Source organism: Corvus cornix, chromosome 11 (assembly GCF_000738735.6).
Source record: "Corvus cornix cornix isolate S_Up_H32 chromosome 11, ASM73873v5, whole genome shotgun sequence".
Taxonomy (NCBI): Eukaryota; Metazoa; Chordata; class Aves; order Passeriformes; family Corvidae; genus Corvus; species Corvus cornix.
In genome coordinates, this window is record NC_046341.1 from 1,804,060 (window position 1) to 1,831,506 (window position 27,447).

The following is a 27,447-nucleotide window of genomic DNA, read 5'->3' on the forward strand; positions in this document are numbered from 1 at the left end:
AGTGATGGAACGGGCGGGGGGCTCAGGCTGACAGGAGCACAAAAGGATTTCAGCCACAGCGATGGCTCGGGTCACACACGGGGCTGCTCCTCCTGACAGGCTCCATCTGGGATCAGGAACAGCTGGGAAGAGGATTGAGTTACACAGGCACGGGCAGAGCGCAACCGGAGCGGCGGAGACAGCCAGGTGCTCATCCGGCCCTCCCCACGTGCTCCAGGATAAAGATCCCAGCTTTTCCAAGGCCTCCATGAACCTCGAGTCACTCTGCACAGCAATATCCCTGTTTCCATGGGCCCTCACCACAGAATCCAGGAGCAACTGGGAATAAAGATCCTGGATTTTCCAAGGCCTCCACGAACCACTCAATTCTCTCTGCACAACAATATCCCCATTTCTAAGGGCCCTCCCCACGTGCTCCAGAATAAGGATCCCGGATTTTCCAAGGCCTGCATGAACCTCGAGTCACTCTGCACAACATCATCCCTGTTTCCAAGGGTCTTCACCACATGCTCTGGAAACAACTGGAATAAAAATCCCAGGTTTTCCGAGGCCTCCGTGAACCACTCGATTCACCCTGCACAACAACATCCTCGTTCCCAAAGGCCCTCACCACGTGCTCTGGGAACAACCAGGAATAAAGATCCGAGGTTTTCCAAGGCCTCCATGAACCTCGATCCACTCTGCACAACACTCTCCCCGTTTCCAAAGGCCACATCACCTCTTCCTGCAATTAAAATCTGGGATGCCAGTGGGAGGTGAGCAAAATACGGAGCCCAGACCTCCAAAAGTAAAATTAAAACTCAAGCACAGCGCAACCATTCCAGCATGAAAACCTTGGGAAGTGGCATTCCATGGGAAAACGGCCCAGAAATGCAACGAAAGAAACGCAGTACCTGGTGCAGGTGCTCAGGAGGTGAATTCCCACAGCGTGGAGTCAATAATCCTGCCTGGAAAAAGAGAGAAGGAAAATGAATATTCTGTTAAAATTCAAAATAAAGATCTTCTCTAATTGAGTAAAAGAATGAACTCGTTAAAGCTGTCAACGCTTCAGCAGATTTATTTATTGAGTAAAATTATTTATTAAGTAAAATATTCACTATTTATTAAGTAGTAGAGACTTTGGGTTTGTATTTTTCCTTCACAGCAGGAACTTCTTTCTGATATTAATAATAATTTAACATAATATTGTAATTAATAATTGTTAATAATTATTAGTGATCATGCTTCCTTTTATTCTCCAAAAATAGCTCATTCTAACAAATAAAACGCTTGGAAGAAAAATCTGGAAAAGTCTTGAAGGAATTCTATTATGTGGAAGTTACTTGAACAAGGTTCTTGATCAGCTGATTCCTTCAGGCACCACATCAGGGAATTTTTTGGGAATACAAATATTAGGAATGGCCACACATCCCATTTACTCCACAGAACTCTGGAAAAACATCCAGCAAAGACCCTTTTGTTTTAATTTTCTCAGTTTAAAAAAGTAAAATAAAGAGTTAAACACCTAAAATTTCAGGATGCAGTTGGCCTCAATGATCTTAAAGGGTTTTTTCCGATCTAACTGATTCCATAATTCCATGATTGTCATTCCCAGTGTTCTCCATAGGCACTGATGGCTTAGCAGCCAACCAGCTTCATCAGAGCAGCAAGAAAAAGACACAAAATCCAAATAAATCCTTATCCATGAGAGCCACCTTTGTCTTTTCCTGCCTCTGAAGTGAGGGGACACATCCCTGGAAGTGTTCCAGGCCAGGCTGGAGCACCCTGGGATGGTGGAAGGTGTCCCAGGGCAGGGCTGGCACTGGAGGACGTTTAAGGTCCCTTCCCACCCAGCGCCACAGCTATTGGGAAACGAGCCAGAACCCCCCTCCATTCCTTCATTTATTACAAACCCCTGATTTTTTGGGAGCAACTCCTGATTTCTGAGTGCTCAGGGCTGGCAGAGCTGCAAATCCTTTGGACTCCCAGCATCCATGGGGGAATCCCCAACCGGCCTTTGCTCCACGCCCACTCAGGGAACACCGAGGGAAGGGCAGCTCCCACCGGGATCACAAACACATCCAGAGGGGAAAAGGCCTCCCTGGCCCCGATGGCCACCAGGGAATTCCCTGTCCGAGCACCCATGGCAAAGCTGTTGCACAATAAACAGCACAAAGCATCCCGTGAAATCCCGGGCAGGGCTTGGAATTCTACAAGGAATGCTAGGGATATAAATATTTATGAGGGTTGATGAACTGCAGCCCTGCACTAATGAGAGCAAGGCTGGAGAAATGGGCCCAGACTGTCCTTTGCCCAAAAGGAGGAAGATTGGAACGTAAATATTCCGGCTCTGTGAGACAATTCCTGCTCAGTGGCAGGGCCAGCACACGTGGCACATCAAAAGCAGGGAATCTTTTCCAGGAGCTGCAGAGGGAACTCAGGCAACCCTTGGCCAGCAGTGCCCAGGTGTGCAGATGTCACCAGAACACCTGAACTGGGCCAATCCTGAGCACAGCTGGGATTTCAACCCCATTTCCCTTGGTTTGGATGTTGTCCAAGATACAAACAGGGAGGAAAAGCCTTTTGGGAAGGGGAGATGGCAACCAGGGACTGCAGGAGGGGAGCAAAGGGAATCCTCCTGCCCTGGGGTCAGCAGGGGAAGGAGGGCATTCTTCCCTTTGTTCTGCTCAGGTGAGACCCCAAAGGAGCTCCAGCTCTGGGAATTCCAGCATCGGGATGTGGAGCTGCTGGAGTGAGTCCAGAGGAGGCCACGGAGCTGCTCCGAGGGCTGGAGCCCCTCTGGAGCCAGGCTGGGAGAGGTGGGGGTGCTCACCTGCAGAAGAGAAGGATCCAAGGAGAGCTCAGAGACCCTTGCAGGGCCTAAAGGGCCCCAGGAGAGCTGGAGAGGGACTGGGGACAAGGGATGGAGGGACAGGACACAGGGAATGGCTTCCCACTGCCAGAGGGCAGGGATGGATGGGATATCGGGAAGGAATTGTTCCCTGGGAGGGTGGGCAGGCCCTGGCACAGGGTGCCCAGAGCAGCTGGGGCTGCCCCTGGATCCCTGGCAGTGCCCAAGGCCAGGCTGGACAGGGCTCAGAGCAGCCTGGGACAGTGGAAAGCCGGGAATCCTCATGGCAGGGGTTGGACTTGAGGACCTTCAGAGATCCCTTCCCACCCACCCCATTCCATGATTCAGCCCTTGGGGATCCCCTGATCAAGCCCACAACGAGTCCCATGCCTGATTTTTCATCCCAGTTCAGGATGAGGAGGTGGCACCTTCAGGAATGCAAACCCCCAAGGCTCTGGAAGTGCTGGGAGACTCTCGAGTGCAGGAATTCCACCTGTGGAGCAGCACCGACCCTCAGCTCCTTCCCAGAGAGCCCCTCCTGCAAACTCACAGTGGGGGACTCTTGCAGACATCCTGCTCTTCCCAGCCTGTCAAATGTTATTCCAGGAATTCCATCAATTCCATAATTTCCCATGGCATTACCTCCCCCCTGCGAAAACAATCCAGATAAGAAATGTCTGCCTTGAACACGTGGGGACTTCAAAGAGGAAAAGCTGCTTCTCCCAGCAAATATCTGCTCCAGCTCCTGCCTCCAGAGCCTTCCAGGTGCCTGATAAATCCATGGATTCTCCCAGCCATTCCTAGCTGGATGATAAGCTCCTCCTGAACTCCTCCAAAAGGATCAAGGAGGGAGATTAGGAAAAAACAACCCAACCATGTGGCAGCAGGTCTGGCCACGACAGCTTTCCAAGGAAATCAAAGCTCCGCGCACATTCCACACCCTCTGGATCCACTCTGGGAACAGATAAAAGCCACATTGTAGCCGAGGCTCCACCTCAAGCGCTCCAGCGGAATCTAGGTCAGCGTGATCCCCTGGGAATGCTGGGATGAGCCCGGGGCGCTCCCGGAGGCATTTTGGACCAAGGCAGTGGTTTTATGCAGCAGCTGGCAGCCACCACCTCCTGCAGCTCCGTCCTCTCCCGAAGCCTCCACGAGCCAAGAGTTACACTTGGAAAGGCTTGGAAAAACAAGGCAGTGCCCTTATCCAAAGGGAAAGCAGAGCAACGGGATTATCCTTGGTACCAGCGCTTCCCAGCCGGCATTCCCAACACCCCAGGGCTCCTCTCCTCGCAGGTGGGGACATTCCAGCCCCTCCAGGTCCCACAGGCGGCCGCAGATCCAGGAGCCACCAGCTGTGCTCGCACCATCCCTATTTAAAACAGGGAAGCAGGCACGGGAAGTTTTCCATGGCGCTCAATTTAAGCAGGGCCATATTTGCTGGCTGGAAGTGAAGCTTTTCATCCCACGTTTTTTTGGGATTAGGGCTCAGGACATGGTTCCTCTTGGCTGCATGGAAGGAACTTGATGTTTTCTGCCCAAACAGTCCACGGGGACTGGGATTAATTCCAACAATATTTGGTGGAACAGAATCCCAGGTCCAGCGTGATCCCTCGGCTGCCTCCAGAGGGATGAAGGGAGGCAGAGTGGTGGGAGGGGGAGCCTTTCCTATCCAAAACCCTCATGTTTTGACTCCATTCCATTCAAAAAAGGGAAGAATCCCAACGCCAAAGGAACAAGCCCTCAGCCTCCAAGGTCTTGTTTTCATTCCTGTGTGGAACTCAACCATTCCGGGTTTGGACAAAGCACAGATTCTGTTTTCTGGGCATTTCTAACTTTCCCTCCACCACCATTCCCATTCCAAGGCACAGGTGGAGCTCCCAGCAGGAGGGATTGCAGAGCCAGGAAGGCTTTTACTCCCTCCCTGGCCCTACCCAAGGGATGCATTACCTGTTTTCCATAGGGATATAAACCCCTCTGATTCTAAAGACAATTCCCAAATTTCAACCTCTCTAAAGACAAAATAATCCCAGGATAACCTGCCTTCTCTCCCTGCAGCTTCACCTTAAAAACCGGGATCCAGCTCCATCCCACTGAGCTTCCCAGCCCTCCTCCCTCTCCCAGGGCCAGAGTTTTTTTGGGGTGAATTTGGGAAGCTGCAGGTTTGGACCCTGGGGAGGTCCTGCTTGTGCCACAGCACCTGTGAGACCTGGGGCAGACAGAGGCAGGAAGATGGGGATGGGGAGGGAAGAGAAGGACATTATTCCCTGATTTTACCAGTTCTGTGGCAGCCAGGAGTGTAAATTTGTAAATTCTGCTATTTCAGCGTGGCTTTTAAATCCCTCCAGGAATGGGAGCTTCACCGCTGCCCTGGACAGCTGTGCCAGCCTGGCCAACCCTTCTGGGCAAGGATTTATCCCAAAATCCAACCTAAACCTCTCCCCTGGCAGAACTTGGAGCAGGTTCCTCTTGTCCTGTCCTTTGTTCCCTGGGAGAAGAGCCCAACTTGGGAAGTTTTACCTCATGTGAGCAAGAAAAATCCTGAAGGACAAACCCAGCCCCAGAACGTGGCTGCATCCACATTCCCATCCTGTATTTAGCAAACTTCTCCCCATTTGCATCATTCCATGCCCATTTTCCTGGATTTATTACACGTATCTCGGATCCAGGATCTTCTCCAGAGCTTCAGTCTCCCTGGATGAGCCGTTTATCTCCAAACCCAAATAAAGCACATTTTTAGGCATGGGAAAGATGCACTTTGAGTGAACAGCTGGAATTCACGAGCCAGTAAAACTTCCAATGACCTTTTCTGTAGTTCTGGGCATTAAAGGGAGCATCAAACTCCCCTTTTTTTGTTGGAATGGCAGAATGGGGTGAATGGAGTACAGTTATGGTATCAAGTGATGCATTTCAGGTTCGCTGTCAAACAACCAGAAATAAAAACCCCCTTTTCTCTTGGAGAGCCTTTTACAGACTGATAACCAGCATAATTAAGATTTTAACTGGGCTGCCCACAAAGGAACAGCATTCCAACCGTCCCCTGCCTCCTTCCCAGCTCAAAAGGCTTTGCAGGGAGCAGCAGGGGAGAGGGAGGAACCATTAAAATCCCATTTCAACAGAATCCTTGTGTTTCTCAGAGCAAGGCCATTAAAAGATGCACTGATACCTCCAGGACTGGGTTCCCCCATTTGGGGGAAGCGGGATGGTCGTTTATCAGCGCTGTGCTGCAACCTGATCCCAAATAAAACCCATTTATTTCCACATTTCCTCTCCCTGAGCCCAGGATGCCGAGCCAGCTGTGCTGCAGATGTGCTGCTCCTGCCCCCCTGGCAGTGCCCATCGTGCCCTGAGCACCATCCCAGGCTTTTGGGGACTCTTCCTGCACATCCCACGGGAAATTTGGTCTCAGCAGGGACAAATGGAGCTCAGCAGCCGTTTGGAAAAGCTGCCAGGACTTGGATCCACAGGGGATCGGCCAGGTCCTGCTCCAGCCCATCCTTCCAGCTCTTAATTCTCCATTTCCATTCCTCTCCCTGAGATCCCCAAGCACTCCAGGTGTGAACAAATTCACTTTTCAGGTGCCAGTGAAGGCACTGCACCCTCCCAGACAAGGATGCAGTAAAATCCTGGACTCCATTTCACTCCAGAACACCCAGCCCAGGGATGCCACCGTCAGCAGGGACATCGCCCTTCCCTCAGGGACAGGATTCCCAAATCTCTGCCCCCAGCCAGGCCCGGCCCCTCTCCAGCAGCAAAATCCTTCACCAAACATAGGATTTTTACTTTTTCCCCCCCTCAAAAGATTGTTCTATTTTCAGTGGAGAAGGAAATGGGAGCCCCGGGATAAAGGAGCAGAATTTTCCAGTAAGGAAAACAAACCAACGCAGCCATTCCCACTTCCCGAAGCAGGTTCCAACCATGGACAACCATCGCGGCACCAGCTCCTGCCTCCCCCCTTCCTCCCACGGCTCCCACGAAAACCAGCAGCTCCCCATCCCAGTGTCCTGCAGCGCTAATTCCCAAACCAGCGCCCTCTTCCCAGCTCCTCCTCCAGCAGCAGCAGCCCCTGGAGGACCAGGAAAGCAATTCCTGAGAACACAGATTTTTGGGGGTTTTTACCCCCCTAGGAAACCCCTCCCTTCCCCCCCAGGAAAAGGACAGCTACAAGCACTTGCTGCAGAGGTTCAAGCGTGCAGCCAGAAGTTCCAGGAACCCTAAAGCAGGTTTTTAAAGCTCTTCAAACGCCCAACAGGTGAAGGCAAGCCCACAACCGAGTCAGAGGTTCTCAAAGAAAGAAAAGAAATTAAAAAGAAATTTAGGAAGCCCAAGCTCAGCTACTCCCTCATCCTAGAACTATCCAGACCCTGTGGACACTTAAAAGGAACTTTAAGGCTCTCCAGGTATCCAGTTGGGCAGGACGGATTTATTTGGGAGAAGTCTGCAGCTCAGCCCCTATTTCCAGATTCCACCCGTTCCAGGAGACACCCAGGGAAGCGGGATCGGGGCTTCCCTGCGCCCCCTGCCAAGGAGGAAACGCAGGCAGAGAAACGCCAAGCACGGATTCGGTGTTCCACACCCCCCCTCCTCCTCCCCGTCCCTTTAGGACAATTCCCTTTGGAACAGAAAGCCCAGGTCCAGGACAGCCTGGAAAGGATCCCTGGGAAGGCACGCGGCCGTTTTTCCCTAATTAGCCCCAAAGTGGCGGCACCTGTGCAGCCCGGGGTTAATTACTTAATTGGCTGGGCGGGGCCGGGCGCTGATGATCCCGAGTGATTCCAGCTGGGAGCAGAGGACGCTCAGCTGGGGAAGGAGAGCAAAGAGCGACTTGCAAACAAAAGGGAGGAAAATCGTCCCGGCATCGCCTCCAAAGCCCGTTAAATCCACGGAAATCTCGCAGGCAGCTTCCCAAGATTTTGGCTCAGCCCCAGCCGCTGCTTTTCCTCCACAATTCACAAGGACTTCGCTCCGGGGGGAACACAAAACCCTTTTGTTCCCCTTTTCCAGATGCGAGGAGCAGGGAAAGCTGGAGTAGGTCACGGTGGCAGAGCCTGGGATGGGGCCGCTCCTGCTCCCCCCAAAAATTCCAGCGTGGATGGGAGGCATCCAACCAAACCCAACCAACCAAGCCCATCCGTATCCGGAGAGCAAGAAGGGTTTGAACTCGGTTTTTTTTAATTGCAAAAACAATAAAAAAGAGGCTTTTTAGTGGCAGAAAACAGAGTCTTTCCAAAGCAGAGACACCCCAAAATTCAGATTTCGGGGACGCTGCTCAGGCTGAGCTCACGGGGCACAAGGAGAGGAATAAAAGAGGAAAACAGCAAAATCCAGCCCAATAAAAGCCAAATGTCCATCACAGCCACCCAAAATTGATAAAAAAGGGGATTAGGAGAAATAACAGCCGTACCTTGGGGTGCCAGCGGAGCGCAGGGATGAGGTTTGGGGAGAAATGGAGGGGAAAACAGACCCAAGCAGGGAACAGCCCGTGAAGCAGGAATGGTTTCCATATCCTGAGCATTCCCAGCCCCAGGGCTGAGGGGCTGGCTCCAAACGCTGCTCCGAGGAGAAGGAGCAGGACGAGCTTTGCATCCCAGACAGCTCCAATCCCTCCTAACTCCGAGCAGGAGCACAACCGAGCCCAAGGCACAGCTCAACCTCCCTCCCGCACATCCCGGGAAATCCCAATCCATTCCATTCCACCAACCCCAACTTTGGGGACAGAGAGACCTCACTGACCTGCCGAGCTCTGGGGCCGCTGCTCACGAAGGGAAGGACAGCGCTGGGAAATGCCCAGGGTTCCAAAAGAGGTGACAAAATTTCCATGGCACCTCATCCCTAAAATCCGGGGGGGGGGGGGGTCACCAAGACCTCTGCAGCCCCTCAGGAGGAGGGAGCTCATCCTCCCGTTCCCTAACTGTCCCTACAAGCTCCAAAGTGAGGAATAAAGGGCAGCGCCTGCACCCCACGCTGCCCCCGGCACTTCTGGGTGGGTTCAGTCCCGCTGCCAGGTGGGGAAAATGGGATGGGCGGGGCATTCCCATCCCATTGATCCCCTCCAGCTGCTCCTGGGCACTGATGGCCCCACCTGGGCAGCGCTGAGGGCCTGGAGGGCGCCTGGCAGCTCCCATCCCTGTGGATCCCTCTCCTCAGAGTCCTTCCAGGACCTGTTCTCCCTGGCTGTTCTCTCCATGGACGAATTCCTCCCTCGTCCTTCCTCAGGGAGCCGCAGCAGCTCCAGGGACGCTCAGGTCCCGCCTCGTGCTGAGCCCAGCCTGGGCAGGGATCAGCCTTGCACAGAGAATCCCCCGGAGCAAGGTGCTCACTGGAATTATCCCGTTTTCCAGGGGCTTCTGTGGGTTTTCTCCAAAATAAGGGGGAAAGGATCATCCCATCCCACGCCCTGCCAGGTCAGGGACACCTTCCACTATCCCAGGTGGCTCCAGCCTGGCCTTGGACACCTCCAGGGATGGGAAAGCCACAGCTTCTCCAGGAAATCCATTCCAGGACCTCACCACCTTCACAGGGAACAATTCCTTCCCAATATCCCATCCATCCCTGCCCTCTGGCAGTGGGAAGCCATTCCAGCTGTCAAATCCCCGTTTTTCTCCCCACAGCCCCCTATCCCTGCACCTCACTCCCCTTTGCTGACCACGCCTTTGTCTCTGGATTTGTTGTGTCCTTCCCAACTCTCCAAAAAGAGTCTGATTTTTTTCCACTTGGAATTTATTTCCAGCCCTGCCATTCCTTTCATCCAAGCAGGCAGCAAACATTTAAGGATATTTTTATTCCCCGAGCAGCCAGGCTGTGGAATTGTAGAATTCCAGACTGGTTTGGGTTGGAAAGGACCTTAAAACTCATCCCATTGCACGGGCAGGGACACCTTCCACTAGATCAGGCTGCTCCAAGCCCTGTCCTTGAAATAAATCGGGAGTAAAGTCGCTGAAATCCAGGAATTTAATGGGGATAAAAGTAGCACCACTCATTCCAGCAGGGAATGTTCCTGTGGATTGTCCCAGCTGAAGTCTTCACCTTACAGGGAACTTGAGCTCATCATTTTTGTGCTGGAGGCTGACTGGACTCTGCAAAACCTGCCAAAACTGAGGGAAATGGCATTTCCCGTATCCACAGGTTTGTCTGGAATATTGCTGGATAAAGTTCCAAAACACAACCTGCTCTGCAACAGAAACTGTGGAGAAAACATTCCAAAGACAGGAAATACAATTTTTGTTTATGGGTGAACAGCTCCACCTCCCAGGGACAGTGCCACGGGTTGTGCTGATCGAGTGACAAGAATTCCAAGGGAATTCCATGGTAAAAGGAAAGAATCAGGCAGGTTTTCTGCAGCCAAACCATCCCGCTCCCAACTTTTCAGCAGTGTCCTCAACCTGCCAGCCCGGCTGCCTCCTTGGAGAATTCCCAGAGGGAGCGATGCCAGCCTGGTGTTCCTGTCACGAGGGTTTCCCTTGGATCAGCTGTGGCAAAATTGAAAGGAAGAGAGGAGAAAGTTGAGCTGGAAGAGCAGGAGGAAGAGGAGGAGAAAAGGTTTTTTCAGGCACCAGGGATTTTCCAAGCTCCAAAAGCTCCAGAGCTCTGCCCATCCAAATCCCGGTGTCTTCTCCCACTCCATCCCAGTTTAAACTCCTGGGAAGTGCCCTGGGTGCTCTGCCTCGTTCCCCCTCTCTTTTCCAGGTGCAAATCACTCTGTGGAATGACAAAGCTCTGGCACGGATCCACCTCTCCCTCCACACTTGGGAACAGCCAGGGAATCCATCAGCAGTGGCAGCCTGGAGAGAAAACACCCTGCTGGAAATTTGGGAAGGAGGAGAAGTGGGATATCAGTAATTGGTGTGGATTTCTCGGGCTCTGGGGCCTGCAGAGGTGTGAAAACGACAAAGAGAAAGGGAGGAGCTCTGTGATGTGAGAGCGCAATGGGGCTGGGGGACATTTCCAATTCCATCTGCCCTTGGATAAAGACAGATAATGAAATACCTCTGGAATGGGGAAGAATATTTCCAATGTGATGGAAAAGCTGTTAGCAGGGGGCAGCAGCTCCAGGGGTTTTATCTCCCTCGCCAGGACAAAGGTTCATTAATCATCTGGCACTGTTTGATGCACCCAATCTTATCTTCCCAAAGCTCCCTGAGCTCCCCTTCCAGGACATCCTGGAGCAGCACTGGAATATTGATTCCTATTGTTGCATCCATGTTCTTCTCTGGAATTCTTATTTAGGGGAATGGGAACACGGGTGTGGCTTTGCCCCAAAATGCAGCCACCAGCAGAGCATTTGGGATAAGGGCTGGAAAATCCTTTTAATGATGAGGAAAAAATCATTGAATCATGGAATGGGGGGGAAGGGACCTTAAAGCTCACCCCATCCCACCCCTGCCACAGGCAGGGACACTTTCCACTATCCCAGGTGCTCCCAGCCCATCCAGCCTGGCCTTGGACACTGCCAGGGATGAGGAATCCACAGATTTCTGGGCACCCAGTTAAAATCCAGGAGCTGCAGGAAGGTGGGATGCAAGGCCACGAGTGGGAGCGAAGCCAGAACTGCCCCAAATCCCTTCTCTCTTGGGAAGGTGCTGCCAGACCTTTGGAGAACACAGCTGGTGGAGACCCTGATTGTTCCTTAGCTCTGGAAAAATGGGAATATTCATCTGCCTCTCCTGGCTCAGCCGATGAGATTCCCCAGCCATCAGCTGTTGGTTTTTATAATTTTTCCTGAATCTCTTGGCAAGAGATTCCCTTCCCTGACATCTTAAACAGGGGCTGTGCTCGTGCCTGGGTTGGGAACAAGCAGAGGAAACTGATTTTGAGGAATCTCAGCCGGGGAAAGCCCAAATCCCGATTTCCCATCAACCAAGCAAGCACTGGCTGACACCACGGAGGAGCTGCTGAGCTCTGGGCTCAGCTTAACCTCTGTAAAACCACCCTGACAGCACTCCCAGCAGCTTCCCACTGGGAATCGTTGCTTTCCAAGGGCATCAGCTCCAACTGGGAGCAGCTCCACCCGTGGCCATCCCTGGGGAAGGGCTCCGGGCTGGGGGGTCACAGCCACGAGCAGCCAATGGGATCCAGGGATGGAATCCCACCAGGAGCAGGCACAGGGGATGGGATCAGGGGCTGGGATGGGGAAAGGCTGTGGGAAAAGGCTGGGAAAGAGCCAGAGGGTTAAAAATAAACCCCCTTTCCCTGATAAATTACTCCTGTGGAAATGGCACAAAGGGGTGTTGGGAACGAGCGGAACGTGGAATGGGTGGCAGGGCTGGGAGGTGACCACCAGAGCGATGACCACCACACTGATGACCACCAGACCTTCGGAGTGATCCCAGGAGGAGTCTGAGGCTGTTTTTGGAGCACTGGGGATCTCTGGGTGGGACTGGGAGGGATGGACCAGCGCTGCTCCCATGGGACACCACATCCTCACTGGAATCACCGCTCCGCTGGGAACACCCAGAGCTGTCCATGGGTGACAGGAACCGTTGGAATAAAGCAAAGTAGAGCCTTGGTGGGAAGAGAAACACCGTGTTCCTGAAGGAATGACCTTCCAGGAGGTGGAGCCTGAGCAGTTGTGGAGCCATGGCCGCACCCCTCCCTCGGCTTCCTCGCTCGGGCCCGAACTTATGCAATGATTTATTTGCATCCTGCCCGAAAACAAATGGATGTTTTACATACTTATATCATAAGATAAAGTGATCCTGCAGCTGATCAAAGCCAGGGCAGATCTGGAGGCGATTACAGCAAGTGTTTGCTTAACTGAGGTCATGATGCACTCGGAGCGGGCGAGGCTCCGGCTCTGCTCCGCACATGTGAGCGCTCCAGGAAAGTCGGGAGAGGCCCAAGCTCCAAGTGCTGCCTTTCCAAGAGTTCAAGCAAAGCTGAACCTGGCTCCTCAGTCCAGCCTTGGGACAAAGGATTGGTCAAGGGCAGCAGTGTTGGGCTGTTTGTGAAATAAAATTGAGTTTGTGGAGTCTCAAGAGTTTTGTGTCCGATGGAAGCTCAGTTTGGCTTCATTTGGAATTCTGGAGAGGCTGAGGGAACTGGAAAGGGGCTCAGGCTGGAGCAAAGGAGGCTCAGGGGGGACCTTGTGGCTCTGCACAAGTCCCTGACAGGAGGGGGCAGCTGGAGGAGTCGGGCTCTGCTCCCAGGGAACAGGGACAGGAGGAGAGGGAACGGCCTCAGGCTGGGCCAGGGGAGGCTCAGGGTGGACAGCAGCAGGAATTTCCCCATGGAAAGGGAGCTCAGGCCTTGGAAGTGCCCAGGGAGGTTTGGAGTGGCCATCCCTGGAGGTGTCCCAGGAAGGGCTGGAGGTGGCACTGAGTGCTCTGGGCTGGGGACAGGGTGGGGATTGAGTTCAGGTTGGACTCTGATCCTGGAGCTCTTTTCCACCCTCTGTGATCCTGATTCCATGATTCTGTGAAATGGGGATGAGTCTGTCCAGCACTTTCTGTGTCCTGGCAGCCAGGGCTCTGGAAAAGCTGGGAGGACAGGGATGCTCCACTCTGCAGACCTGACACACCCCGGGCTGGCCTCAGAGGGATTTTTCCAGAATCCGAGGTTGGTACTGAACCACACAGTTGGGAATGGGCAAAGGATCACGTGGATGCAGAGTTTCCTCCTGGAAAGCCTTGCAGTGGCTGGGCAGAGGCTACGAGATCCAGGGATGACCAGTCCAGCCTGGCACTATACTGGGAATACCGATCCCATTCCACCAAGCAGGGTGTCCAGGAGACTTTCCCACCCTCCAGCCCCACAGGAAATCCAGGCTGATGCCGAGGGGTGTCCCTGGTACCTTCCCTGCCCCTTCACTAAATGTCATCACCGAGAGTTTGATTTCTGCCTGCTCCCACTGAAACAGCAAATTCCTGGTGTTACACCAGAGCCCGGATTCCGGCGCTGGAAGAGCCAAATTCTCCCTGAAAAACACAGTCAGGGATTTGCCTTCTCCTGATTTTCCAGCCCTGCAAAGCCACGTTGGGTCCTTCCCCGCTTTCCACGCAGCACAAACGCCTGTGCAAGGCTCAGGAGACAAATCCAGCCGGGATTTGCAATCCCTGGGATCTCACTCATTCCCGGCCACATCTGGGGCCCTGCCGGTTCCATCCCGACGCAGAACCGCGAACGAGCTGCGGGATGGGAACGTTCTCCTCCCGTTTAATGGGATGCTGAAATGAAAACCACATCCTTATCTGCCAGCCGCTGTCATCCCATCTCCCGCAGCTCATTCCCGTTTCCCTGGCTCCTGCCGGGAGGGCAGCGCCCGCCGCTCCGTGTCCGTCACATTCCCGCTGCATCCCGGCAGCCGGCACATCCCTAATCAATCCCGCGTGTCCCGGGAGGAGACAGGAGGCTCCCGGGGCCTCCAGCGCCCGAGCCTTCATCGCCGTGGCGGGGATGTCAGCGGGATGCTGATAAGAGCCTCGCCCAGCTCGTTATCAGCGTGTGCGGGGCGGGATGGAGCAGCCGCAGCTGCCGGCTCCAGAGGGGAATTCCTGAAGGCACGGCTGCCTTTGGGAATGGTGCGAACCGCCGGCAGCCCAGGAGTTAGGAAACCACAAGAATTTTTGGCGAGGCTTTCCCTTCAGTGCCAGCGGAGGTGACTCCAGGTCAGCGGCTCCGTGCTCCGAGCGCTCCACACTCAGGGATGCTCCAGCTCTGCTGAGCTGTCTCCTCTCCTCTTTCCCCTCTCCTGTTCCCTGATCCCACAGGATTTTTTTCCCCCGTGTCTGGTCCCTTACACACCACTGGAAGAGAAGCCAAAGCTCCAGCAGCACCGAGCAGCTCAGCTCACTGGTGTTCAGTGCATTCCCAGCTTCTCATGAACCCCCGCTTCCCCAGCCCTCGAAGTCCCACCCCACGAAAATGTCCCTGGAAAACAGCAAAAGGCTGGAAATTTAACAAAAAAAGCTACAAATTTGTCTTTTAGGCAGAAATCATCTCAGCAGCAGGAGCGGCTTGGAGCAATCTGGGCACGGGGCAGAGGCTCTGCAGTGGAAAAGGAATTATTTGGTCTATAAAGGGATTTTGATACAAAATACGTGAAAGAACTGAGACTTCCCGCAGCCAAATTCCTGCATAAAACATAAAACCGGCCCAGACTTCAAACAGAACATCTCAAAAACTTTCCAGCAGATCCATTAAGAGCTGGGTTTTTAAGGAAGCCAAGGGAACCAGGGCTGCCACCCAGCATTCTGCTGATTTTATTTGGGAAGCTTTGTGTTTCTCACCACCCACACTCACTAAAAAGGGCTCACCACGAGCTTGCAGCAAATTTCTTTGCTTAAATGGCAGAGGGGTTGAATCCAGGCTGGATTCTGCCAGGACTGGGGAGCAGAAGTGCCACAGCCTCCACCCCACAGATCTTAATGGGGTTTCCTCAGGTGGACACCGGCTGTGGGAATGGGATGGAGGCCAGCACGCTCAGCTTCCCCACATCCAGGGAAAACCAGACCCTTCGGGATGTGCCCCTGTGCTTCCAAGAGTTTCCTCACCCAAATGTCCCTGAGTTTAACTGATCCCACACAAACGCTGCTCCACCAGGATGGAAACGGGATGAAAACAGGCAAATGACCTCCAAATCAAGGGTTCACATCCACTTCCACCCCAAAAATCCAACCCCCTGGATCAGCCTCCATGCTCTTGGAAAGCCTAATCCCGATTTTCCAACTGCATCCCCCCAAACCTCTGCAGAGCCCTCAGCGAAGGACAGATTTCATCCTTCTTATCGGAGCTTCGGAGACACCATTTGTCTTCCTGACAGGAATCAGCTGGATTCCCCAACAAGGAGACAAAGGAAAAGGCCACGAGCCCCAGGAGGGAATGGATGGTCTGAGCTGGTGCAGCTGGGGGTGAAATCCTGGAGAGGAGCATTTGTTTCCAGCTTGTCCCTCTGCACGTGGAGCTCCAGCATCGTTCCAGCACGGCGGGGCTGGTGGGAGCCGGAGCAGATCCCGGCCGTGCACACAAAGCACAGAGCTTGGGGGGTTTTTGGGATGTTTGGGATCCTGGGGGCCCTCCCCAGCTCCTGAAGCCACGTTCCTGTTGGCTCCAGGGCTGGCTGGGCCGCAGGACAGGGATGAAATAATCTTTGGATTCACTCAGTGGGAGCACTGGGGGGGTCAGTGGGGAGGGTCTCCCAAGGCTTGGGAAGGAGGTGAAAGAGCCTTTGCCCCATTCCAGGCTGGAGAAATGGTTCCCAGCCCATTTCCACCTGGTAAACCTGGACAGAACCCTCTGCCCAAAGGTTTGGGATGGAAGGGATCTCAAAGCTCATCTCGTTCCAACCCTGACACCTTCCACTATCCCAGGCTGCTCCAAGCCCTGTCCAGCCTGGCCTTGGACACTGCCAGGGATGGGGTTTGTGCCCTGGTCAAGATGGGGAAATGCCACAGGAATGATGGAGCAGCTCCCTAAAGTCTCAGGCCGCTGTGCCCTGCGAGGGGGGATTTTGGGAATTGTTCCCACCAGGTTTGTGGCAGCTCCTCGGCTGCCAGCACCAGTCCCAAACTGGTTTGCAGGAAGGAAACCAATCCCACAGGCTCCAGACACATCCAGCAGCTGGGACAATGCACCACAAATGAGGATTCGGGCAGAGCTGGGATCTCCTCATTTGTGGGATAAGTGTGGCAGCTGCTCCAGGGACAGAAGGGAATCAAAGCAAATTCCCTGCCTGGGATGGAGATCTTGGGTTTGCAGCCTGGATCCATTTTCCTAAGGAACTCTCCATCCTGCTGGAGATGGATTCTGGACAGGGAGGGAGGAATCACCTGAAACATACCCTGAGCCTTGATTAACACCTGGTTTTGCTTCAAAAACATCTTCCCGCTTTATCCCGAGTCTGAGCTGCTTCCTGCAGCTCCACAGAATCCATCTGGGATGTGCCAGAGATCTGCAGCCAGGCAGAGCAGCCCAGCCCCAAAAAACACAGTGTCCTGCCATGGAGGGGGTGTCTCCATGACCTTCTCCTCTCCAGGCTTCCAGGTTTTGTTTGCTTGAACTCTCGGTTCCTTTTTTATGGTTCCCCCGAGCTGACAGGCTCAGCACAGGCTCTGCTCCCATCATTCCAAGATCAAATGGCCAGGCAGAGCTTGCCAGCCCCGTGGAAAACAGGTCCTGGGAGCTGGTGGAACCAATCTCAAGGAAACAACGGCCAAGGCTGCCCTGGTTTTAGAGGAGAAGTTTCCAAGCCCGTGATTTCACCTTGAGCGAAGCCAGTGGGGCTGCCCAAGGCTGGGCTTATCCCAAGGGCAGGTGCACACACAGATCACCCTCCCCACCAGCCAGACCCGAGCCTGGAGAGGCACCTGGAGATCTGGCACATGGAATTCAGCAGAGCTGAAGCGTTTCTGCCTTTGGCTGAGCTCAGCCTCCCTCCCAGTCCAGTCATCCAGGGGCCTTCCAGCCGGGAGCTGCTCCCTGCCCAGCAAGAGGAGAGACTTTTATTGGGATTAAATGAACGTGTGCACAGCTGATCCAAGAGCTCTGGGATCATTCACTCCATGGGGATTTTCCTCAGCTGCTCCTCACCCCTGGCTGGATTTCGGGTGGCACCAGCTCCCAGAACATTTGGCTGGTGGGTTTTGGCAGCAGTTTTCCCAGGATCTGCAAAGGAGCAGGCACCAAGGGCTCATAAACTCTGGTGGGAATTATGTGCAAGAACAGCTCAAACTCCATGGAAAATCCCAGCTGTCCCAGTAAGGGATGTTCTCCTCCCTGCTGTGAGCACCAGCACCTCTCACTGAGGTCGAGGCAAGTAACGATCCCAGGAGTCCAACTTCCGAAATTCCAGCAATCAGGACAGGGGTTCCTCCTCCCCCATCCTTCCAAGTCAGCCATCACCGACCCCTGGAAGCCGAGATACTGGAATTGTCCATGGATATCTTCCAGTGCAGGGGCAGCTGAAGTCCCAGCCTGAGGAATTGCCCTTTGGAACCTTTCCAAAGGGGACAGCTCCAGGCCCTGGGAGTTCCCCACACTCCTAAAGCCTGACTTAACTCCCCAGCTTAGGAGCTGATTTGTTTCGAGGTGACCTTAAGTGACACTGTCAGTGCAATGCAGAGTCCACGACAGAGCCAAGGTTTGGTTTCAGCTCTCCTGGTTCCTGTTCCCTGATCCCACAGACTTTTCCCTGTGTTTGGTCCCTTCCACAGAAGCAGCCAAAGCTCCAGCAGCACTTTCCAGCTCAGCTCACTTGGTTCGGCACATTCCCACCTTTTCATGAATCCCAACTTTCCCAGCAAAGGGTCACATCCCGATCCTTCAATCCCACTCCGTGAAAATTCCCTCAAAGCAGCCAGGGGTTGGACTTTGGGAGGGATTTCCATGGGGGAAGAAAGGAGCTGCTGCCCTGGAATAAAAGCTGGACAAGACAAGACAATTCCATACCAAAGGCAGCAGTTGCCGTCCACGGCTCCAGAAGCCAAAGTGGCTCCCAGAGGGATCCTGCTCTCCCCAAAAGTGCAGCACCCATCCCTCCCACACTGCTCAGCTCTCCTCAGGACCACCTGCATGGGCTTCCCTTCCCACCCCACATTCCCAGCCCCCAAAAGGCCTCCCAAAACCCCCAACAGGAGCCCGGTGCTACTGGGAAAGTGCAGAATTCCTTCAGTTTATTGCCATATAAAAACTCTTGCTGGGATGGAAGATGAGGAATGGAAACACATCCTCAGCATCCCACGCACAGTCTGGCTCCCACCGGCTGCTCCATCTGGATCCCACCCAGCTGCAAAACTGTCTGGGAGCTCCCAGAGCTCTCCAGGGAGGCCTGACCCCAGCCAGGTCCTTTTGCTGGGTGTTGGATCAGCACAGCCTGTCCTTTCCTAACCATTTGCTCCCTGTGGAGCAACTCTTGATTCCAATCTCCCTGCCTGTGGTTTCCTCTGCTTCCTAACCAAGCTCTCTCCCTGGATTTGTCGAGGGATGAATTGCAGTCCCTGCCTGGCTGCAGGGAGGCTCGTGCCCCTCGCTCATGGCTCCTCTGAGTCACTTTTTGGCCAGACACAAAGCAAAAAACTCTGCTGAATGGACCAGCAAAGCCAAAGGCCCAGCTTGGGCCTTAATTTGATGACAAACAAATCATTCATCTGCTGTGACTGAAGTGGGAGGGGAGAGAAAAGGTCCAGGCTCCAGGCACGGCCTTTTCCCATTGGAAATGTCCTTCCCACCATGGCAAACACTCCTGGCTGTCACCTCTGGGCCTTGCCCAGCTGGGGAAGGCAGCAGCGACCTTGAAATGCTCAAAATGGCACCGACGTGGCAACTTTGGGCTGAATAACCTCAGATTTGGGGGCTCCGAGATGGAGCAGCCCTGGGGTGTTTTATTGTTTTAAAATCAGACAAATGCTGCAATAGGCTCCACTGGGAACAAATCCATGGGAAGTATTCCCTGGTGGAAGGGGCTGGGACGAGGCTGGTGGGTCTGAAGCTCTCCTTTATCATCTCCAGTGCCATGAGGGCAGAGGGAAGGGGATGGAGGAGGTCCCTCAGCTCTGGGCCTCAGTGCACAACCAGGCAACCATTTCCACCCTCACTTCACCCCATTTCTGGGTTCTGGGTGACACAGCTGAAAGCAGCTCAAAAAACAACATCCTACAAATGCTGAAAGCTCAGAAATGCCATCACGGAGTGGGAGGGATTCTCCATGCACATTCCAGTGAGGGAATGTTAACCTGGCTTCATTTTAACAACATTTCTGTGGGAATGGGGCCTGTGGGGCCTGCAGGGACTGGGGTGAGGCAGAAACAGGAGCAGAGCAGAAGGAAATGAAGTGTGAGGGAGGAAGAACAGGAACTGAACAGGCTGAGACCTGGAAGGAGAGATAAAGGGGAGGAAAAGGGGAGATAAAGGGGAAGTAAGGGGGAGATAAAGGGGAGGTGCTGCTCCAGATGGCAGCAGCAGGAACCACCTCTGGCACCCGCTGTCATCCAGCCCTATTTAGAGTTGGTTGGGCTTTATTTTGCCAGGAATTAATAGGGCAAAAGTAGAACTCAGAGCAGTGCAGCAAAGCAAAGCTTTGCCCCCAAAGTGGGGCACAGACAAAACCCTGGAGCCCATGAGAAATTCCCAGGGAGTCTCTGCTTGGAGAGCAGGGCTTGGTGGGACTGGCAGCTGCCACTCCTCCAGCCCCCAAAGCATCCAAGGGGATCAAAGATCCATCCATCCCAAACTCCTGCAAAGCCTGCTCAGCAGCCCTGGGGTTCTTCTCTTCCAGGAGGTTCCTGGCAAACACTCCGAGGCAGGAACGGAGGGTGAAAGCCAGGGTGGGCCCTGGATGAGTTGGAGATTGTTTTGCATGGTTTTCCTGGGGTGTTGAAAGAAATCCTTCGTTCTCCATTACCTGGGAGCTCTGGGAATAGAGTGAGGTCGTGCTGGAGCTCTGGAGCTCATTTAAGCCCAGCACTGAGGCTCAGGAGTTGGAGGGAGCTCCCTGAGCTTTACTGGTGATGTCAGCACCACCTCGGGGCCTGCTCACAGCCCTTCCCTGCCTGCAGCATTCCCAGAGGCTCCCTGAGAAGCCCAGGCTGGAAATGGGATGGATTTCCACACCAGCAATCCCTCAGGGTTGTGCCTGTGCTGGCACTGAGAGGGCAGAGCTGGCACATCCCGGGCATGATCCCAAAGGGAAGGGAATGGCTGCTGGGAGAGGTCAGAGGGGGGCACTTGGAAGGAATTGGCCCCACTGACTCACCAAAAATGAGGTTTTACATTAAAGCCTGGATCCATTTCCTTGTGTCCAAGGCTCCTTTCCCAGGAGCCACAACAGGAGTGTGTGGCACACATGAGGCTGTTCCACAGGATCCATTTCCCTGGATCCATCTGCCGGCGCTGTCCCAGTGCTCCCTGTTTTATCCCATAAATCCTTCCCTGCATTTCCACTCACTCTGAGCAAATCATTTTCCAGATGGCCCCAAAAAGAGAAACACAAATCCAACACATTACTTGGATGCAGTGATGGAGCTGCCCCTTCCCTCATCTTCCCTGTGCTACCTCCTGCTCTGGAATGGGCCAGGCCTTTCCTACATGAATGGGGCAACTACAGAGTGACTCGAACCAACTGGAACAGGGAAAAGCCAAATTAATCCCCCCTGTTTTGTCCTGCTTGGGCTCAGCTGGGGGAGGGCGATGTAAAAAGAGCACTCAGAGGGAGCAGCTCATCTCCTGAGGGTTGTGATGTCCAAATCCAGCTCGCTCTCCACAGGAAAACAACATCCAAAGCCAAGGCCATCCCTGTGCGGAGCTCTGAGCTTACACCCTCCCTGTTATTCCAAAAGATCCCACAGTGTGCCCACACTGGAGTCATTCCCAGTGTCCTGGCCATCAGGAAGAGCTTGTGCCCATCCCAATCCAGCTCCACAAGGCAGGACAGAGGCCCCTGGAGCCTCCCACTGATTGTAAGGCCGACAGTGCTCCCATTAACTCTGTCCCTTTCCTTTGGAAACCCACAGCTATCAGCTCCCTCTGGAAGGCCCTGGTGCCATAGTGTGAAAGGGAAAAAGGAAAAAAAAAACAGAATATGAAGCTGAGAATCTCAGGAGGTGATGGATTTATCATCTGCTCTTGCTCACAGGATGAACCTGTCACGAGACAGGGGACGGACAGGCCGTGGAGAAGCCAAGCTGGAGATTTCCCCAATCCCTGAGGAAAACAACTCTCTGCTAATCCCAGAGGCTCCAGGCCAGCACTGAATATCCATTAGGCTGGGGCAAAGCCAGGACTCCAGCTCCAGGCCTCTGCTTTCACTCTGTGTGTTGGTCCTGTGCTCGTTTTCAGGGCCAAGACACATCCAAAGGCCGCGGGGCCACCAGAACCTCGAAGGCACCAAATTTCAAGGTCTCCAGAAGAAAGAAGCTGATGAACCCCTCCAACACATCTCCCTCAGCCCTCTGGGAGCCGTGGAGATCTCCCAAAGCAGGAATTCCCCAGCGGAGCAGACCACACAGATGGAACCAGCTGGAAAAAGGGCCTGGACTTTTTATATCTTTCTCTTTTTTTTTTAAATCTCTCAATTTTTTCTGGTGTTGCTTTAACCTGCAGACAGTAACTCGAGGAGGTGCTGCTCATCTCCTAAAGTTCCCTCCTGCCCAACCTTAAATGACATCCAGGGAGACACAAGAAACCCTCTGAGCTCCCTCTTGGCACCACCACAAAGCACAGAAGCCAAGGTGTGAAACCCCCAAAGGTGCCAGCACATCTCCAGAGCAGCCTGACACCCTCAGTGTCCCAAAACTCTCCTTTTTCGCCTGAAATCTGAGTTCAGTTTGGAGGCAGCAGTTGCACAAGCACTTCTGCATGTGGTTCAGCTGTAAAACTTGGCCCAGGGTTTCCCTCACCATGGCTCAAGTGTTATTTTAGGGGGGAGGAAGGTTGGAGACACTGAAAAACCAGACCTTCCCAAGCTTCAAATAAGTCTCTTTTTTTTTGTCCTGCAGACTGAAATTCCTGGAGTTTAAATCCCTGCTCTTTTTTGGAATGGCACCTGGGAGAAGGTTGAACCCCCTGAACAAGCACTACCTTGGAACAAAGGGAGTTTATTAGTTCTGTTCTTTGGAGGAATAGAAATGCATTATTAACGGCATCGGGGATTACTAAAAACTGAGGAAAGCAAATTAAAAACTAATTCTGTTCTCACTATTTCCTGACTTTCTGTGCTTTTCCTAGCCTGGAGTGGGAGGTGCTGCACAGGAGGGGAGGGATGGATGGGAAAGGCCTTCAAGTGCCTTCCCTGCCACTGACAACTGCCTTGCACTTTCCTTTCCTGCTTCTTTTCACTTCCCTGTCTCCACAGGCTGGAGAGGGAAACCCTGGGAGTTCCCGGAGCCAAAGCAGTTTGGATTTTCTCCTCCTCACCTCCTAATTTGCATGAAATCCTCCTTTTTCTGCACTGCATCTTCTAAAACAGTGTGGATAAAATAGGAAATAAGAGAAAATCCAAACTCTGGTGAGTGCAGCCCTTGAGGAAGGAAAACCCAGCACTGGGAAGAGACTCAGGGAATTCCCTCGTTCCTGGTAGAGCTGAAACCTGTCCTTAAACCTGTGATTAAACACAATTAACATGAGCTCAACAGCAAACTTTAACAGGAGAATAATTAACACCCAGCCCTGTTTCTCACCCTGTCCTTTGTGATATTGTCAGTTTATACAAATTCCAATCATTAGGAAAAAAAAATTAATTCTTTCTCATGCAAAGTGCAAACAAACCCAGGCTCCTCTTCCATCCAGGATGGTGGAGAGAGAATAAATGAGGGAAAATAGATTCCTCTGCTTACCTTGCCTTTGGAAACACTTTTCCATATCCCTGCGAGCTTCCTTGCAGCAGGTATTTATCCTCCCAAAAAATTTCCCATCCTGTTGCAGTTCCAATGGTTTTTGAAAGGATGCAACATAAAATCCACTAACCTTGAGGCCCTGGGGGCTGGGAGCTCAGGTCCCTCTGCAGATCTCTCACTCCTGAAAGAGTTTCCTGAAGGGAATCCCTTTTTTCCAAGTGGGACAGCACGACTGCCTGGTGAGAAGGATCAGAACTGGGTTAACGTGGTTTGTCCGGGACAAAGCTGCACCTCAAACATTAAATCAATGAAGGGGGGATTTGAAAAAAGTGGGAACAGTTGGCTTCTGTTAAATTCTCCAGGATTTTCCCTGGGATGCTGTTTACAAGACATGGATTTCACAAGACCAGACGGGAGCACAAAACCTCCTTGGACCAACCACAGGTGCCACCTACTCGTGCCTGTCCTTCATCTCCACCCTTGGAAAAACAAGGTTTTCCAGGGAAGATGCCATTCCTTCGGGAATGTCCCATCTGGGGGGTGCTGTGGAGCACGAGATGTTGCTGTTCTCAGGGACAGTCACCCACAAGGACACCCCAGAGTGTCCCTGCAGCTCCCTCCGGAAACCTGGGAGATCCACAGGACATGGAGCTCTCCTGGAGGTGTCTGAGCAGCCTCTGGGTCACCCAGGGGAGGGACAGGACTCAGTGCAAGTGTCCCTGCAGGGATTCAGTTCAAATTCTCAAGGAAAACCCCTCTGTTTGAGGCAGGAAGTTCAGCCCTCGCTGCCCCTGAGTTTCCCTGTTTCTCCTGGAATATTTTGCAGATTTAAGACCCTGTAGGTGGTGATTTGGAGTCCCTTTTCCAATCTGATGTCCCTGAGGAAAGAGCCATCCTAAATTCCTGTAAATTCCTCCCCATGAGGGTGGATTTCCCAGAGAAGCTGTGGTTGTCCCTGGATCCCTGGAAGTGTCCCAGGCCTGGTGAAGGCCCTCACCATGACCTCAGGGGTGGATGAGCAGCGGTGTCACCACGTCCCATCTGGAGGGGACAGCAAGGACAGGAACTGCCACTCCCAGAGTCCCTTTAGTTCTGAAAGTCAGGATTTCCTAGGTCAGTCTGAAGGTAAAATCGAGCTGGTTTCCATCATTCCAAGGGTCCCAAAAAGCAGAGAACTGGATGAAAGTCACACGTGACTCCCCCATCCTGGCAACTGCAAGGTCCTCATTAAGACCTTTGCTGAAATAAATGTAATTCAGCCACTGATGGGGCTCTGCCTAGGGACAAAACCCAGCAAAAGCAGCAGGGAGCCTTTATCTCCCCACTCTCCCCCATCCATTTTCCTGCTCTTTCAGCACCCACATCCCTGGGTGGGATCTGCTTTGATCGTTTGTTGGTTCAGGGTGTAATCAGCACTAATAATTTCTCCACCCTAGTGCTATTAGGCACATTTGGGAAGTGATTTCCCACCCCCCAGAGACCCTGCAACTGGATACCTCGTGTGCTAACCCGTGGATTTCCTCCACTTCAGCATATCCTGAGGCCTCGAGGAAATTAGCAATCCAAACAAATTCTGCTGGGGTTTCAAAGATGAATTCCTGTAATAACACTGCACTGGGATTGGACTGGGGGCTGGAGCTCTCCACAAACCAGGCAAAACCTCCCAGACAACGAGGGATTTGCCCAAACTTCAGCTCGGTGGTCACGTAGTCCTGTGTCCCCCTTCCCTGCACTGCTGATTACCCAGATTATTTCTGTCTCAGCACAAGTTCAGTCACTTCTCCTTATCCAGAAGCTCGTCCTTTCCACAAGTTCCAGAGAAAAATGAAAGTGAGCAGATTAAAAATAGAAGAGGGGAAAAAAAATAAACTCCAACAACTTGCTATCTCAACTGCCTTTTGCTTCTGGCACTTGCAGCGCTGTTCCTTGTTTTGTTTGCTTTATTTCTTGCCTTTTTGTCTCCCCTTTCCCAAGAGAGAACTGCAAAGGTCAGACGCTGCCACGCTCCCGTGTCCTGCGGCAGGAGCTGCCTCAGCTCTTGGCAGGCTCAGGAACCAGACAATTCCTCAGGAGAGGTCCCAATCCAGGCTCGGGAAGAGCAGCAGGAGCAGGACATGGGAATGCTGAGCCATGGGCTGAGAGCAGCACAGCAGCCAAAACCCCAACACCCCGGGGCTGAGCACTGAGGGAAGGGGAACATCCATGGAGAATGAAAAAGGGGTGGCTGAGGGAAAAGAGAGGATTTTATGTCTGGGTTAAAAGAGGTGGATGAGGAAGAAGAGAGGATTTTATGTCTGGGTTAAAAGAGGTGGATGAGGAAGAAGAGAGGATTTTATGTCTGGCTTCTGTGTGGAAGCAAATCATCCAAGTGGGGGTGAAAAGGAGCTCAGTTCTTCCACAGAGAGGAGACCAAATGAAAGTTCATGGGCAAGAAGGAGGTTTAAAACTGAGCATAACCTGCCCCAGGTGTGTCTGGGGAAAGGGGAGTGCAGAGTTCAGCCACCATTGCTGGAGCCCTTTAGAGCTCCCAGAGTGTTTTATCCCCACATGGATCACAGCCATGGAACCATGGAATGGTCTGGGTTGGAAGGGACTTTAAAGTTCATCTTATTCCAGGATCTGCCATGAGTAAGGAACTTTCTGCTACAGAACCATGGAATATCCTGGGGTGGAAGGGATCCATCAGGATCATCCAGCCCAAGCCCTGGCTCTGCTCAGGACACCCCAATAATTCCACCCTGTGCCTGAGGGTGTTGTCCAAACATTCCTTGAGCTCCATTACCACAGTTACAAACCTGTGTCCACAGTGCCACATGCCCCTTTCCCAGCTGTCCTGGTGAAAAACACTGAAAGAATGTGATGTCCATGTTTTTGGTGGGGCAGAGAGGGGGAAATTCCATGTTTTGGGAGGTGATGGGCACGGATATCTGTGTTGGGAGCCCTGGGAATGACACATCCCCACAGGACAAGCTGGATCTGTGTGTCTGATCTCCCGCCAAGGGCCCTCACGATGGCAGAGGATCTCCAGCAGGAGCTGGAATCCCAAAATGCAGCGTCCATGAATTCTGAGATAGAGCTGAAACACTTTTAGTTTATAAATGAGTGAAACAGGAGCAGGGAATGCAGATAAAAAGGGAATTCAGTGAATTGAGGGGAAGCTTTCACAGCTTGAAGGGAAACATTCGGTTCGGGGAACGCAGGAAATGAAATCAAACCAAATTGAAAGTGGATTTTTTAATAAGAGAATGGACTAGGCCAGACCTAGAAGGGCTTAGGGAACTGATAATGATGAGAAGAAACACAAAAATCATAAAACCAGGGAATTTGGAGGCCTGCACTTCATCCCTTGCCCTGCGAAGAGTGAACGAGGTGAGAGTTTGGTTCAAGGAGCTGAAATCTCAGCCCCAAGTTCTGGGAGGAGTTCAGGGAGGGGAGCTGCTCTTGGCTTCACCTCCCTGCCATAAACCAAGGGAATTTCAAACCCAGGAGGAAAAGAGGGAGCAACAAGTGCAAAAGAAACCCCAATTTCTGTGCACCAGCTGCTTGTAGCAGGAGGGTGGCTCAGTCCAGAGCAGCCTCCAGCAAATCCCCACCTGGAAACTGGGAAAAGCCTCTGCACACTGGATATAAATAGACATTTTCCAGCCACATGAGGACAAGAGCTCAGACTTGCTGGACAAACATTGCCCCACAATGTAGAACTACCATTTTTTAATTTTTAATTTTTTTTTTAAATTTTTCTCATTTTTATTGTTATTTTTATTATTGTTATTGATGTTATAATTATTGTTATTATCATTCTTATCGTTATTACTACTATTATTATTACTTAGAAATGGAATTTATTTATGGGAAATATTAAGAACTATAATAATGGACGAGCTAGGAACGTTTATGTGCTACAGATTTCTTTGTCCTGATCCATTGGGGTGTTGGTTACTGAAGGTTTCCCCGTGTGATGAGGACTCAGCAGGTTGAAGGTGGAAAAAAGGGTTTATTTCAACAGATCAGTTGGTTTGAGCTGCTCTTCAGGGCAGAGTGAAGTTTTGAAAGCAAAGCAAAAACCAGAACAAGGTTTCTCATTTGTAACTTGAGCCTGGGGTTTATTCAGTGTCATAACTCTGAGGTAATTATGTTTAATCTTAGCATAATTATAATAAAAAGAGGAATATCACTGATCCAGAGCTCTGAGCTGGTGACAGCTGGAACTCATGGATGAGTTACCCTTAATATCCTACAAAAAGGTCGTAGGTGCTGCACAAGGAGGGACCATCCAAGCTCAGAGGGACAGAAGGTCCATGAAAACCGGGAATGCAGAGCAGGGAGGGACTAAAGGGTGAGACGTGAAGCATTGAAATT

The 27,447-nt window shown here is 52.4% G+C and overlaps 1 long non-coding RNA gene across 2 annotated transcripts in view; it reads right to left on the reverse strand.

Moving 5' to 3' along the window:
* Positions 1 to 646: 646 nt before the first annotated feature.
* Positions 647 to 27,447, reverse strand: part of LOC109145172 — a 30,244-nt gene continuing 3,443 nt past the window's right edge. Inside the window, exons 2-3 of one of the 2 annotated variants that reach the window (XR_002046442.3) lie at positions 23,219 to 23,324; positions 647 to 947 (exon numbers count right to left, since the gene is read on the reverse strand). This is a non-coding gene — a long non-coding RNA (uncharacterized LOC109145172). Of the gene's footprint in view, positions 948 to 9,760; positions 10,297 to 23,218; positions 23,325 to 27,447 lie in introns of those variants that run through there. The other variant, XR_005602896.1, reaches the window with a different exon arrangement.